We start from the raw sequence: 13,979 nt of genomic DNA on the forward strand, positions 1-13,979 counted from the left end.
TTTCAAAAATAAGCAGAACTGAGCAAATATTGTTTGGGGAAAACTACATTGCAGTCAACTGTTTTGTTTTTTTTTTTTTTTTAATTTAATTTTTTTTTTTAATTTTTTTTTTAACGTTTATTTATTTTTGAGACAGAGAGAGACAGAGCATGAACGGGGGAGGGTCAGAGAGAGAGGGAGACACAGAATCTGAAACAGGCTCCAGGCTCTGAGCACTCAACACAGAGCCTGACGCGGGGCTCGAACCCAGGGACCGCGAGATCGTGACCTGAGCCGAAGTCGGACGCTCAACCGACTGAGCCACCCAGGTGCCCCTGCAGTCAACTGTTTTTAAAAAACAAGGGTATGATAGGGGCTCCTGGGGGGCTCAGTTTGTTAAACGTCTGATTCTGGATTTTGTCTCAGGTCATGATCTCAGTTCATAGGATCGAGCCTTGTGCTGTCTCTGGGCTAACAGTGCGGAGCCTGCTTGAGATTCTCTCCCTCTCCCTCTCTGTCCCTCTCCACTCGCACTCTCTTGAGCGCTCTCTCTCTCAAAATAAACATTAAAAAAAATAATAAAAACAGGGTATGATAAAGACAAAATTCAGGAAAGTGGTTATGTTTGAGGAGAAGGCAGGAGAATGGATATTGGGGAGGAGGGCGCAACTAATTTCAATTATATTGTCAATGTTGGGATCTTGTGTTTGCCGGTGGCTTATGTATATTGCACATATTCCATTGCAGGCACAGAATATTACATAATAAATTGCTTTTCATTTGTAAAAAACAAACAAACATGGGTGAACAAAGAACAGAAGTTTCTACTGGCTCAGGGCCAGAAAAATGAGATCTTGGTAACATCAGTCTCACTAAAATACGGGAGGAAGGTCATTTGGGAAGTGATGGATTGCTCTGTGTCAGGGAGGGTCTGCCTAATGTGTGTGCCCCTGGAGGTCCTCCCAGAACATGGGCAGCTGGCCTTGTGACTAGGGCCTGTGCCCAGGCTTACACCCTATTATTCAGGTTGGCAAGTGGCCTGGGTGGACAAGTGGTGATCAGTTATGGAAAAGACTTGCCACTTAGCAGATGAGTGTTGTATGTGGTGAGATCTATTTTAGATAATTTTTCATGCATGAAAACTTTTTCATGCAGAAAAAGGGCTGTTCTGGGTGGAGCAAGCCCTTTTGATCCACTAGTGGGTATACTCTGCTTTTCACCTTGACTGCATAAATTTGACATTGAACTAAGGCTGTGTTTTTCAATAGTTATCATTTTGAATTGTTATTCTAAAGACTCAATACTTGGGGCTTGGTGCTCTTGGACTTTGCAACCCCAGAACTACTCATATAGCTGCAACCCTTTTTTGTTGCTATTTGTATCTTTAACATATTTGAGTCTTACCCACTCCCTTACAAGGAGTATAAAGTGGCAGGATTTTCTAAATCCGTATTTTGTTCGTCCTTGATGTCAAAACTTGGCAAAACAAGTGCTTAATAGGTTTTTTATTTTGAAAAAAATTAAAAATGCACAGGAAGTTGCAAAAATAGTACAGAGAAATCTCAGATACCCTTTACTCAGTGATTATACCTTACATAACTATGGAACAATGTCAAAACTAGGAAACTGACATTGCTGCAATGTGTGTATACAGTCGAATGTCATTTTATCATGAGTGTAGATTCATGTAACCACCATCAGAGTCAAGACGCAGAACTGTGGCGTCATCGTAAAGATCTCCCTTTATAGTCATACCCAGTCCCTCCCCACCATCCCTAACCCCCGGCAGCAGCTAATCTGCTTTGTATTTTCATAATTTTGGCATTTTTAGGTTATATAAGTGGAATCGTTTGGTATATCACCTTTTGAGATTGGCTTTTTTTCACTCAGCAAAGTGACCTTGACCATAGAGTTAAGTCATGCTTTTTAATTGACTCTGCCAGCCTCTGTCTTTTATTTGGTGTATTCAGAACACTTATATTTAATGTTATTATTGATATGTTAGGGTTTAAGTTATGTTTTTATTTTAAATTTTATGTTTGTATTCTATTTTCTTTCTGCTATTCAGATTGTAATTGTTCTATCTCTAAGCACTAATTCTTTCGTCTGTCCTCTCTATTCTGTCGTTGACCCCATCCAATGAGTTTTATTTTATTTTATTTTATTTTATTTTATTTTATTTTGAGAGAGAGCTAGCAAGAGCATGAGTCGGGGGAAGGGTACAGAGAGAGAGAGAGAGAGAAGCTCAAGCAAGCTCCATGCTCAGCATGGAGCCTGACACAGGGCTCGACCCCATGACCCTGAGACCATGACCTGAGCCGAGATCAAGAGTTGGACACTCAACTAACTGAGCCACCCAGGCGCCCCATCCAATGAGTTTTTAAATATAGATTATTATTTTCTTTAGTTCTAAATTTCTATTTGATTCTTCTTCATATTTTTTATTTCTTTACTGCAACTTCATATTTTTCATTTTTTCAGGTACGTTTGTAATTGCTTTTTGAAGCATTTTTGTGATAACTGCTCTAAAATCTTTGTCAGATAATGTCAACATCTATGTAATTTCTGTGTTGGCATCTGCTGTTTGTATTTTCTCATTCAAGTTGTGATTTCCCTGCTTTTTTCCCTCCCTGGTTTTTAGTATACTAAGTAGTTATTTTTTAAATTTTATCTTGGATATTTTGAATATTATGTTATCAGATGCAATATTATTTAAATCTTCTCTTTTAGCAGGCTGCCTCTGATACAGCGCTGGTAGAGGAAAGTGGACACTGTCCCACTGCTATCTGGTGGGAAGAAGACCAGGTTTTCCTCTTGACCTCTGTGGACACCGAGAAGCATGGTATCTCATTACTGCTGGGTAAAGGTAGGAGATCAGACTCCTTACCAGGCCTCCAAGTTGGCTGGGAGCTGAAGGGGCACCTTGATATTGTTCCACTTGGCCTTTGATAATGGTGGTGGGACCACAGTTTTTTCCAAGGTGTTTCCCTAGAGTGCAGTAGTTATTGTCTAAACATTTACTATCTTGTTAGGTTGTCCCTTTCCTGCTCCTTTGTAGAGAGAATAGACTTTGGGAGGACATTTTTTGTCGGTGCCCACTGGCACTTCCTGGTTGTCAGCTTCTCCACCACCCACCATAAACAGGAAAAAGAAAACCCTAGAAATTTACCCCTGTGTCATTCCTTGGGTCATGAGGTCCTTAGACAGTCTGCCTTTTCTCTAAAGTTCAAGTCTTCTTATATTTCTTTTACATATAATGTTCAGTGGTTTTAACTGAACATCTATTTAGTGGGAACAATAGGGAGACGTGCGTCTACTCCATTTTGTCCTGGAACTAGAAACAGTGAATAGGTTTTAGTTGAATGGATTGGTGAATCTCTGCCTTCTTTTCTATTTCCCAATGTTCATAGAATGGGAAAAAGCATACTAGAATACATACTAGCTTGGAAGAAGCAGAGGGTCACCTTTATAGACATGGTAAGAAGTTGATAGAAAGTCCCTTTTTTCATCCAGAGATAAGAAGGCCACATACTATTTTTTTGTTTGTTTCTCTCTTTAAACCATCACACTGCAAAAACAAAACAACAACAACAACAAAATCACAGCAGCTGGATCTATGTTGAGAAGTCCTATATCATTATAGTTCCTGATTCCCTGTATGTAACTGGCATAGTACACAAACAGCACAGGCACTTGTTCTAGTCACTAGGGATACAGCAGTGAGCATAACTTGGTATTTTGACATTTGGCAATAATGTGATGTGGTGTGGTCTTCATTTATCATAATGGATACTCAATGGGCTTTTTCAATCTGGAAACTTCTTTCTTTAGTTCTAGAAACGTTCTTATTTTATTTATTTCCTAATTGATTTCCCTCTATTTTCTCTTTTGGAACTTCTATTTGTGGGATATTGAACGTACTCTTTTGATTTTCTATTTCTTACCCTTTTAATTCTCTTTGGTTTTCAAATCTTTTCTTATCGTCTCTCTCATATTTTATAACTTTGTGTCTTTTGAAATATTTTTCTCAATTTTATTTTCAGATGTTTCATTAATTTTTTATTTCTGCTCTCTTACTTTTAATTTCTAAGATTTATTTCCTTATACTATCTTATACAAAGATAGTCTTACACCATCTTTTTCTGGTTTTGGTATCAGATTATAATAGTTTCATGAAATGATGTGAGTAGTTTTTCTTTCTTTCTTGTTCTCTGAGTCTGCGCAAGATGGCCATTATCTGTTCTTTGAATGTTTGTAGAATGCTCAAGTAAAATGTTCAAGGACTAATTTTTACTTTGTGAAGAGATTTAAAATTATTGATTTTATTTCTTTAATAAATGCAGGATTACTTAAGTTATCTATATCTTCTGGAGTTATTTTCTTTTTTTCCTTTAAATTTGTTCTTGTTATCTATGCTTTCAAATTTACTTGTTATTGATATTCACTGTTAACCTGCCAATCTATTCTGCATTAGTAATTACATTCACTTAGTTATTTTAAACATCGTTAATTAAGTCTTTTTTTTTCTCTTCTCAGTTTAGTCAGAAGTTTGTTGATTCATTAGTGTTTTGAAAGAGTCAACTTTTGCTTTGATAATATTCTCTTTTTTATTTAATTAACTTAAGCTTGTACAGTTACTACTTCTTGCTTTCCACTTTACATATTTTATGTTTTTCTATTACCATGTTCCTAGGTTATGTGCTTAGCTAGTTAACTTTTCAGTCTTTCTATTTTAGAAAAGCATTTAAGTTTCTAAATTTCCCTCTAAGTTTTGCTGTGACTATCTCACACGAGTTTCATTATCTTTTCATTATAAGTATTTAACATTTTTCCTTATAATGTTTTTGACTAAAGTTATTTAGGAGAATGTTTTTAAATTTCAAAACCAAAAGAGGTTTGTGTTCTTAGTTTGTGACATAATTATATTTTATTCAGATAACTGTTTTATATAAATTCTGATTCCTTGAAATTTATTGAGATTTATTTTATGCTCTTCCACATGGCCAATTTTCATATGTATTCTGTGTATATTTGAAAATAATGTAAATTTTCCAAAATTTATATGTATTGTTCTATAGATGTCCATTAGATGAGGACTGTTAATGACATTGCTCAAGTTGATATTTTTACTGGTTCTTTTGTTTATCTGGTCTCCCACTTACAGAGAAAGATATATTAAAATCTCTCATTGGGCTGATAGGTTTGTTAATTTTATAGTTACTACACCTTGCTAATAAATTTAACTTTTAAAAAAATTATGTAGTAACTCTTTGTCTTTAATATTGTTTTGTGCCTCAACGTTGATTTTATCTGATGTTGACTTAGCTTTTATTTAATATTTTCATGATAATGTTCTTTCATTCTTTTACTTTGAACCTTTTTGTGTCCCTAATTTTTATTTTTAAAAAATGTTTATTTATTTATTTTGAGAGAGAAAGTGCATGCAAGTAGGGGAGGGACAGAGAGAGAAGATCCCAAGCAGGCTCTGATGCAGAGCTTGATCTCACAAACCATGAGATCATGACCTGGGCCAAAGTCAAGAGTCGGATGCTTAACTGACTGAGCCACCCAGGTGCCCCTGAGTCCCTAACTTTTAGTTGGGTGTCTTGTAAATAGCATATAGGTGGATTTGTTTCTTTATCCAGTCTGACAGTCTTTGACTTTTAATTAAAGAATTTATGCATTTACCTTTATTGTGATTACTGGTATATTTGAATTTATTTTGCCACTTATATTGTGTTTTCTCTTTACCTGTTTATATGTCCTTTCTTTTTTATCATGTTATTTTGGATTTAGTTTTTTTTCCTCATTTAATTTTCCCTTAAATAATTGGAAATTATATCTCTATTTTTATTTTTAAATGATTCCCTAGAAATTATAGAATGGATTTTAATTTAGCAAGTCTAAATTTCATTCATTCATCTATTCCTTTCTCAAATGATATAAACAACCTAAAATGCTTTAATTTGGATTAACCTTTCCCAACTTAAGAGTATTTACTATAATTATCCAATACTTTACTTCTTCTAGTCATTAACCTCTCAAATTACAATGTTGTTTTAGATTTACCCACTTATTTAACATTTTTCTTGTCTCAGCATTTCTTCTTGCATCTCAGACTTTCCTGGGGCTCATTATTCTATCTTGTGTACATCTCCTAGAAATTCCTTTTGAAAAGGTCTTTCAATTTTTATTTTCTGAAAATGTCTTGATTTTATTCTTGTTATTGATGGACAATTTCTATGGTAATATCATTCTTGATGGTTATTTCCTTTCTGCTTAAAAAATTCCATTATGTTCAGATTTTTCATTGTACCTGTTTGGAAATCAGATGTCAATCTAACTTGTTCCTTTGCCAGCTGCTTTTAAGATTTTCTTTCTTTTTCTTTCTTTTTCATTTTCTTTTATTCTTTTTCCTTCCTTTCCCTCCATCTCTCTCTCTTTTCTTTCCTTTCCTTGCCTTTCTTTCCTTTCCCTTCCCTTTCCTTCCCTTCTTTCCTTCCTCCCTTCTTTCCTTCCTCCCTTCCTTCTTTCCTTCCTTTCTTCCTTCCTTCCTTCCTTCCTTCCTTCCTTCCTTCCTTCCTTTGATGCTCTGTAGTATCATTACAATGTAAATATAAGTTTATTTTTATATAAGAAATATAAGAAACTTTTATTTCTTTTTATTCATTTTTCATGGGATTCATTGATTCACCTGAGGTTTTCTGTCTTTTGTAAATTCATAAAAATTCTTAGTCAACATCTCTTTGAGTACTGCCTTCTTCTACATTTTCTCTATTATTTATTTCTTGTACTGTGATTCGATAATGTTAGATATCTTAATTATAGTCTCCATGTCTTCTTTCTTGAATATACATGTCCATTTTAATTTTTTTCTTTAAAGTTTAATAGCCTAAAAATTTCAGATTTATGTTAGTCTTATAAGTAAATGTATTCAAATATTTTTGATTAAGAGCATTTTAATCACAAACCAGCATATGTTACTGCAAATCCAGTTAAAATCTTGCACAATGGAACCAACGGCAGCAATAGTTGAGCTCTTACCCTAAATGTATTTGGTGCACACTTCTTGAACTTTCTCAGTATCTGCAGCATTGAGTCCAGATTTTCTTTTGGTATACCTTTGCATTGGGTCCAACTTCAAGCTCAGGGATGGGAATTCTTCCATTATAGCATAACATTTACCTACCAACATCTTTACAAATTGGACTTGAACATTAGATTTGCAACAACATGTTTGTTTTTAGAATAATTTTGGCTTGTACAATTTTACTTTCAGCGATATGTGTACACAGTCACATCTAATTCTTTTTGAACAATACATAACATGTCTGTAACAATGGCTGATTCACAACTCACATAGATGCCCCACAATCCTATATCTGTGTAGGAAGTATGGAAAGACTGGAAGCTATGGCAGAATTTGCCATGACAGATGAACTTGGCTGGCTGGCCAGATAAATTTATTCCTTCTCTGCAATGGCAATTCTTAGTTGCCAATCAGCGTATTTACAACTATGAAAGAGATTGTATCTGGATGTGCCCAACCAACAGCTTCAGAAACAGCTCTTGCAAGATGTGCCAAAGCCAATCTTATTATTCCTCATTCAATTCTTACTTCCTATGAATTTGCAAGTAGGCAGACTTTGTATTTCTCCTTTGTGTGTAGACAAAAAGTCACCAAAATGAAACTTTGCTAACTCAAGCTGTTCATCATAGGAAAATCCTCCAGTTACAGCAAGGACTATTCTTGGCCCTTTATAATATGTGGTTACATAGTTCACTAAGTCTTTATGATTTTTAGGTTTGATATTTTCCATTGGTCCCCAAATTGCCCATCCAAGTGCAGTATTTTGATAAGTCGTGACATGTAGATAACAAAAAAACAAGTTCTTATAAATTTGCTTTCACGTCCTTCCATACTTACGTTCAATCTCTGTTTCTCTGAATGTACTTTTTTTTTTTTAATTATATCAACAAGAATGTCTAAGGCTCTTGGCAAATCTTTAAAGAATTTTTTGGCAAAGATGTGGTCTACTTTCTGGAGGTATAGGTATTGAAATAAACACCCATGTTTTCATTTGAAGTTCCAGATCTAATTTAAGTCTCTTTTGGATGCCCTTTAAATCCGTATGTTGTAGAGAATAAAATATTCCATTATTCATCTTATTTTAAGTTTCCAAGATCAATCAGTCAGAACCCAGCTGTATATGTCAAGAACCTAGAGCCTTCAGAGGCAAGTGAGTCCATTTCCAAACATGTTATTCATGTTTTGTAAACATCTAAAACAACTTGTGTAGTGGCCTGTGTATTTCACAATCTGTTCTTTTCAAATTATAATGACTGCCCAATGGCACCTCTGACCAGGAGCTTCTCAGTGAAACACCAGAGCCATGGGCAACAGCAGTGTTCAGATGTCCACTGTTACCCTCCCTTCTCCATGGTTTAACTTCCAGTTAATTTTTTTTCAATTTTGCTTTCCCTCTTCTGCTTATTGAGTAACTCTCCAATTCTTTCTTCCAGTTCATTAATTCTTTCTTCCATTGTATCTAATGCTATATTTGTCTACTGAGTTTTTCATTTCATTCATTATGTGCGCTTTTTTTCATGTGGAAGTTCTATTTGGTTCTTTTATCAAAGCTATCTGATCATATTTCATAGTTTTCATACCTTGTTATACTTCAAATATTCTTTTTAAAAAATAAGTGTATCAAACTTATTTATTTTATATTTCTTAATTGATAATTCCAACATCAGTCATTTTTTGTAGCTATATCCTGTTGTTTGTTATTTCTACTTATTCTCATTTAAATGACTTGTTTCCTCTTGTGTTTTATATTTTTATATTTCAATGCATTTATAATTACCTGAGGAAAATACTTGAGGCTTCAGTTTAAGGTATGTGTGTATACCTGGGAAAGCATTAGTAATCTTGAATTACTTTAAATTTAATTTTAAGTTAGGTATTTGGGGACCACATATGTAGTGTGAATTCTAGATTCTCATTCTAAACCCTCATGAGAACCATTTGTGAATAGGAATTTTAGACTCTACTCAGAATCAAGATTGAGACGAAAATATTTCTTTACTATTTTCCTTTGTGGGAAAGACTTTCTTCTTTTGGTTTACCCTTGCATTAAAAATGTCACCTTCTGGGTCCTGGCCTATTTAGGGATTTTTTTTTCCTCTCTTCACCCTGTTGAGAGCCTAGGGATTGCATCTTTACTCCTGCTTGGTTTATATTAAAATAAAGACTATAGGCTACCAGGAATAAGTAAATGTCTTCAGGGTCCCATTGCTTCCAGTGGTTACCTCTGAAAACTTGTGCTTTCTTGTATTTTTAGATTCGATGATTTCCATTATTTTTCCTAACAGCTCATTTAAGCATTTTACATTTTTTATCCAGCATTTTTAGGCACTGTAAACCAGGGGGATTCTTCATGATATTTATTCCCTAATATTGTGGGAAGTGGAAGTTTGGGCAGTATTCTTAAATACTCTAATTCACAAAGTTTCTATTACAAAGTAAGCTAAATTGAGGAATTGATCAAGTTCTCCTCCTGTCTCAATAAAAAATCTTCTGAACACATCAGACACAAATACCTTAGCTTTTGGGGCCAAGTTATCATTGTACCTTATTATAGCAAGGTTGCTACTGTCCCAGTGCAACCCTGGACAACTTGTGCCATAGAAGACAGACTAAATATAGAGAGAATGATAGGGAACAGTGTCTGGTTCGTGGATAAGCACCCAGCATCAGTTACTTATTTGGAGCTTCAAAAACCTAATGAAGTGGGTAGCACTGCTTTCATTTATAAATAGGAAAACTAAATCTCAATGATGTTAAGTAACTCATCAGAAGGACACAGAAGGAGCTGGAACGTTCTGAAAGATCATCCAGGAATATCTTCTTAGAGCAGGCCTTCAGGGGATCCTGTAAGTCAAGAATTTACTCATTTATCAATACATCCAGCCACCCATTTGTGAATTCATTCAGTAAGCCCTTCCTGAGAAATTTTCCTTGGGCGCGACACTGTGCTAGATACTGACATACAAAAATGAATAAGACAAAAAGCTTACGTTCTCATATGGGAAGACATATAAATAATCATAATATATTGCAGTGAGTTAAATGATAGGGATTATGAGAACATTGTGAGGGGCATCACCACTGAGAGCAGCTCATGTAGAACTTTGGGGTGGGAAAAGGGAAAGTGGTTGCTGATTGAAATGGGTGGTAAGATAGAGGTAGGAACATCAATGGCAAGTAAAGAGGGAGCAGTCTTTTAGGAGCTGGCTGATAATTTTTCTCTAAAAAAGGGAGGGAAATAATAACTTCAAACTACTGCCTTTGAAAAAGATTTATTCTTTTTTTAAAAAATTTGCTTAATGTTTATTTATTTTTGACAGAGAGAGAGAGAGAGAGAGAGAGAGACAGAGCATGAGTGGGGGAGGGGCAGAGGGAGAGGGAGACACAGAATCCAAAGCAGGCTCCAGGCTCTGAGCTGTCAGCACAGAGCCTGATGCGGGGCTCGAACCCACGGACCGTGAGATCATGACCTGAGCCGAAGTCGGACGCTCAACCGAGCCACCCAGGCACCCCGATAAAGATTTATTCTTTACAGTTACCAGTACAAAAGCTGTTGCAGTTCAAGTTTAGCCACTTGCTAGATGGAACAAATCAGTAATGGTTTGGTTATCCACTTGTGATCTTTTCTGGAATTGAAACATCACACAGAGGAAAGACTTGTCTAGTACAACTGCTTATAATTGCACTTTCCTCTTGATTGTTCAAGCCCTTCTATCAGGAGTTCTAATCCAATTTTCTCATACCCTATCTCCCTACTGGCCAACAAAGTTTCCATGCTGGGTCTTGCAAAATTAAGCTATAAGCTTTTCTTCCACCAAAGGTTCAAATCTGAGCACGGATGTCAGAGTTAATCCAGTTACCCTGGCATTCTTAAACCCTTAGAAAAGTAGATTTGTCTTGCTGTCTTTTTAATGGTGTGGAGTTTTCCTCTACTCAGCAATTTTCTTCACTTTCTTCATTATACCTAATTGGGTTTATCTTTGTCTGAACCAACATGATGGACAGACCTTTTGGCAAGTGGACTGTGTTTATTTCTAGGGCTTAAAGTGTGGGTCATAGACATTGCTAGAGACTAAATATCCACTGGGAATCCTTATCCCACTCTAGCTGTTTGTTCTGAAAACAAAACTGTCATCAATGACCCTGGAAAACAGAACCTGGAGTTTTAAGGATGTTGTAGAAGTTACACGATATTACAGCTAAACCGAGTATGCCCAGTGGTGTTAATTGGGGTCAACTTCCAACACGCTTTTGAGGTCTGATTGCTACCACTACAGCCTAAGTCTCTTAAAGGCTGCATACTTATCAGTAGTCTAACCCAATCCCTGGTCTTTTAGATAAGTCACTTACCATTATAGTTGAACATAGAATTTGATATTGGGGTCTTCCCTCCCTAAACTTTTGCTGAATGATCGCTAATGAGAACTTTATATCCATAATGCTTGGGAATACAGTTTGGACAGGACAGAAAGACATGTATCAAATCCTCACTCTAACACTTTTTAAAGATATGGCCTTGGGCAAATGACTCAACCTTCAATAACTTCTTCATGGGCAAAACTGGACAATAGTGTTCACCTCAAAGGTTTCTTGTGAGGACTAAGTGAAACGTATATAAAGCACCTAGCATGGGGCATGGCTTAGAGTAAGTGCTCAATAAGTAAAGTAAGGCATGTCATTCTGATTTCCTTACTAACAAGGGCATCATGTCTGAGGTTTTACCAAGAATAGGTTGCTAACTGATTGCCAAGAAGAGAGAGACTACATATTTAGGTTTAAGTTTTTATGGAGAGTAAGAATGACAAGTCCACCTGGAAGCTGGTAGACTGATTCCCTCCACTCACCTCTGCCCAGTCTTTGGCAAACACTATGCAATATCGCAAGAAATATCAAATAAAGGGGAAGACCTTCAGAAGGTGAGAGAAGTTGAGATTATGCCATTGTTTTGCAGCCCTGGTCCTGTCTGTTGCTGCAGCCCAGGTCCATCATCCCCCATTGTGAACAGGTCTCTGTCACCTGTAGTGCCTCTTCGCTTCTCACTCCAGCATTCTTGAGATCACTTTGTCTTGTGTGCTTGAAGTTGGGTCCTACACTCAAGGAGCTCTGCTGGGGGTGGTGCCGAAGAGTGACGATAAGAAGAGCCCAGCCACATTTGTGTGCCGATGCCTAGGAACGATGGCCACGAGACAGCACCTCTGTCCTCAAATTGCTCACCACGGTTCACTACATGAGACAGACCAGCACACGGGCAGTGCCACACAGCTTTTATGTAAGATTCTAGGAGCCACAGCCTACCCTGTGGAGAGGCCAGAGATAGGAACGTCCATGCTCAGAGATAAAGGTGTGAATAAGGAGTCGACCAAAGGGGCTGACACGTGTGCCCATGCGTGCACGTGCCCCTGTGTGTTTAGTGGGATATAAAGCAGGGGTGGGAAGGTGAGGAAGAGACGAGAGAAGGAGCATTTGGAAAATGCTTCTGGTGTGGAGATACATGTTATGCAGTGGTACTCGGAGGTGAGAAGAGCAAGGGATGTTTGAGGAACTCTTTGCCCAAGTGCTTGGGGTCTCACCTCTCTGGTGGCTTGTGAGGGGGTTCTGTTGCCTATTGGAGATTCCCTGGTGACCTGCCCAGCAGCAGTGTGGAGGATCCCTCTTCTCTGAAGACCCACTGTGAGAGCCAAGTCCTTTTTTCACTTCGTCTCCTTGGTATTTGTTTCTTCTCTTCCCTCCTCCTCCTCCTTTGCTTCCCAAAATGTTTCTACTGCAATTCTGTGCTATGTCGAGGAGTTTTCTGCCACGTGGGGCTCTAGGGGAACCACAGATCAGGTCTGATCTCACCATTTGTGGGCTCGTGTGTTGGGCTCTGTGCCGACAGCTCAGAGCCTGGAGCCTGTTTCAGAATCTGTGTCTCCCTCTCTCTCTGCCCCTCCCCTGCTCGTGCTCTGTCTCTCTCTGTCTCAAAAATAAATAAACATTAAAAAAATAATGATATAAAAGAAGGGTTTTTTTAGGGTGCCTGGGTGGCTGACTGTTTAAGCGTCTGACTCTTTATTTCGGCTCAGGTCATGATCTCACAGTTTGCCAGTTCGAGCCCTGCCAAGCCTGCTTGGCATTCTTTCTCTCCCTCTCTCTCTGCCCTCTGCTACTTGTGGGTGCGCACGCTCTCTCTTCCCTCTCAAAATAAATAAATAAACATTTCTTTAAAGAAGGTTTTTCTTTAAGCTTCTGTGTTCAGAAAGAAACCAGTGTTTTTTTTCCCTATATCCCAGTTCTGTCTCTCAACTTCTGACTAAAACTGTTTTACAGTGACCTGAATCTTGGCTAAGAAAAGCATCCATAATCCACCATTCACAGAAATATCTCTGCAACAATGTCAATCTCCCTCCTTCTTTCATTTTCTCTTTCTCTTTCTCTTCCCAACCTCTCTCCCCTCTGTCTCCTTCTCTCTAGCTCTCCGTCTCTCTCCCCTTTTCTTCTCCCTCCCAACACATGCATAAGTTCGCTTTAACTGTCTCTCTCCTCAACTTCCAAAGCTTTTACAATGACCATTGTATGTCTTTCTAAAAGTGTAACCAATATGTATTGAGATTCTAATATGCCATGTACTATATATACATATATATTCATATATATAAACTCATTTAATCCTTGAAAAAATCATGAGAAGTAAATGTGATTATGTCTACTTTTTTAATGAGAAAATTAAAGATCAGGGGTATAAAATAATTTGGCTAAGATCACCAGCTAGTATCTAGCTGAGAATTCATTCGAGTCTGATTCAAAAGCCCAAATCAAGTCTGACTCAACAAGAACACAATATTTCTTTTGTATTTTATAAATTATTTTTTTCTGATTATGAAATGTTTATGTAGAAAAACTGAAAGATACAGAAAAACAAAGATACACTACA

The 13,979-nt window shown here is 37.0% G+C and overlaps 1 pseudogene; it reads right to left on the minus strand.

Annotated features, from left to right (window-relative positions):
* LOC102960486 overlaps positions 1-12,454 on the minus strand; it is a 50,084-nt pseudogene extending 37,630 nt beyond the window's left edge.
* Positions 12,455-13,979: the final 1,525 nt, after the last annotated feature.

The sequence above is a fragment of the Panthera tigris genome, chromosome B1 (assembly GCF_018350195.1).
Source record: "Panthera tigris isolate Pti1 chromosome B1, P.tigris_Pti1_mat1.1, whole genome shotgun sequence".
Classification (NCBI taxonomy): Eukaryota; Metazoa; Chordata; class Mammalia; order Carnivora; family Felidae; genus Panthera; species Panthera tigris.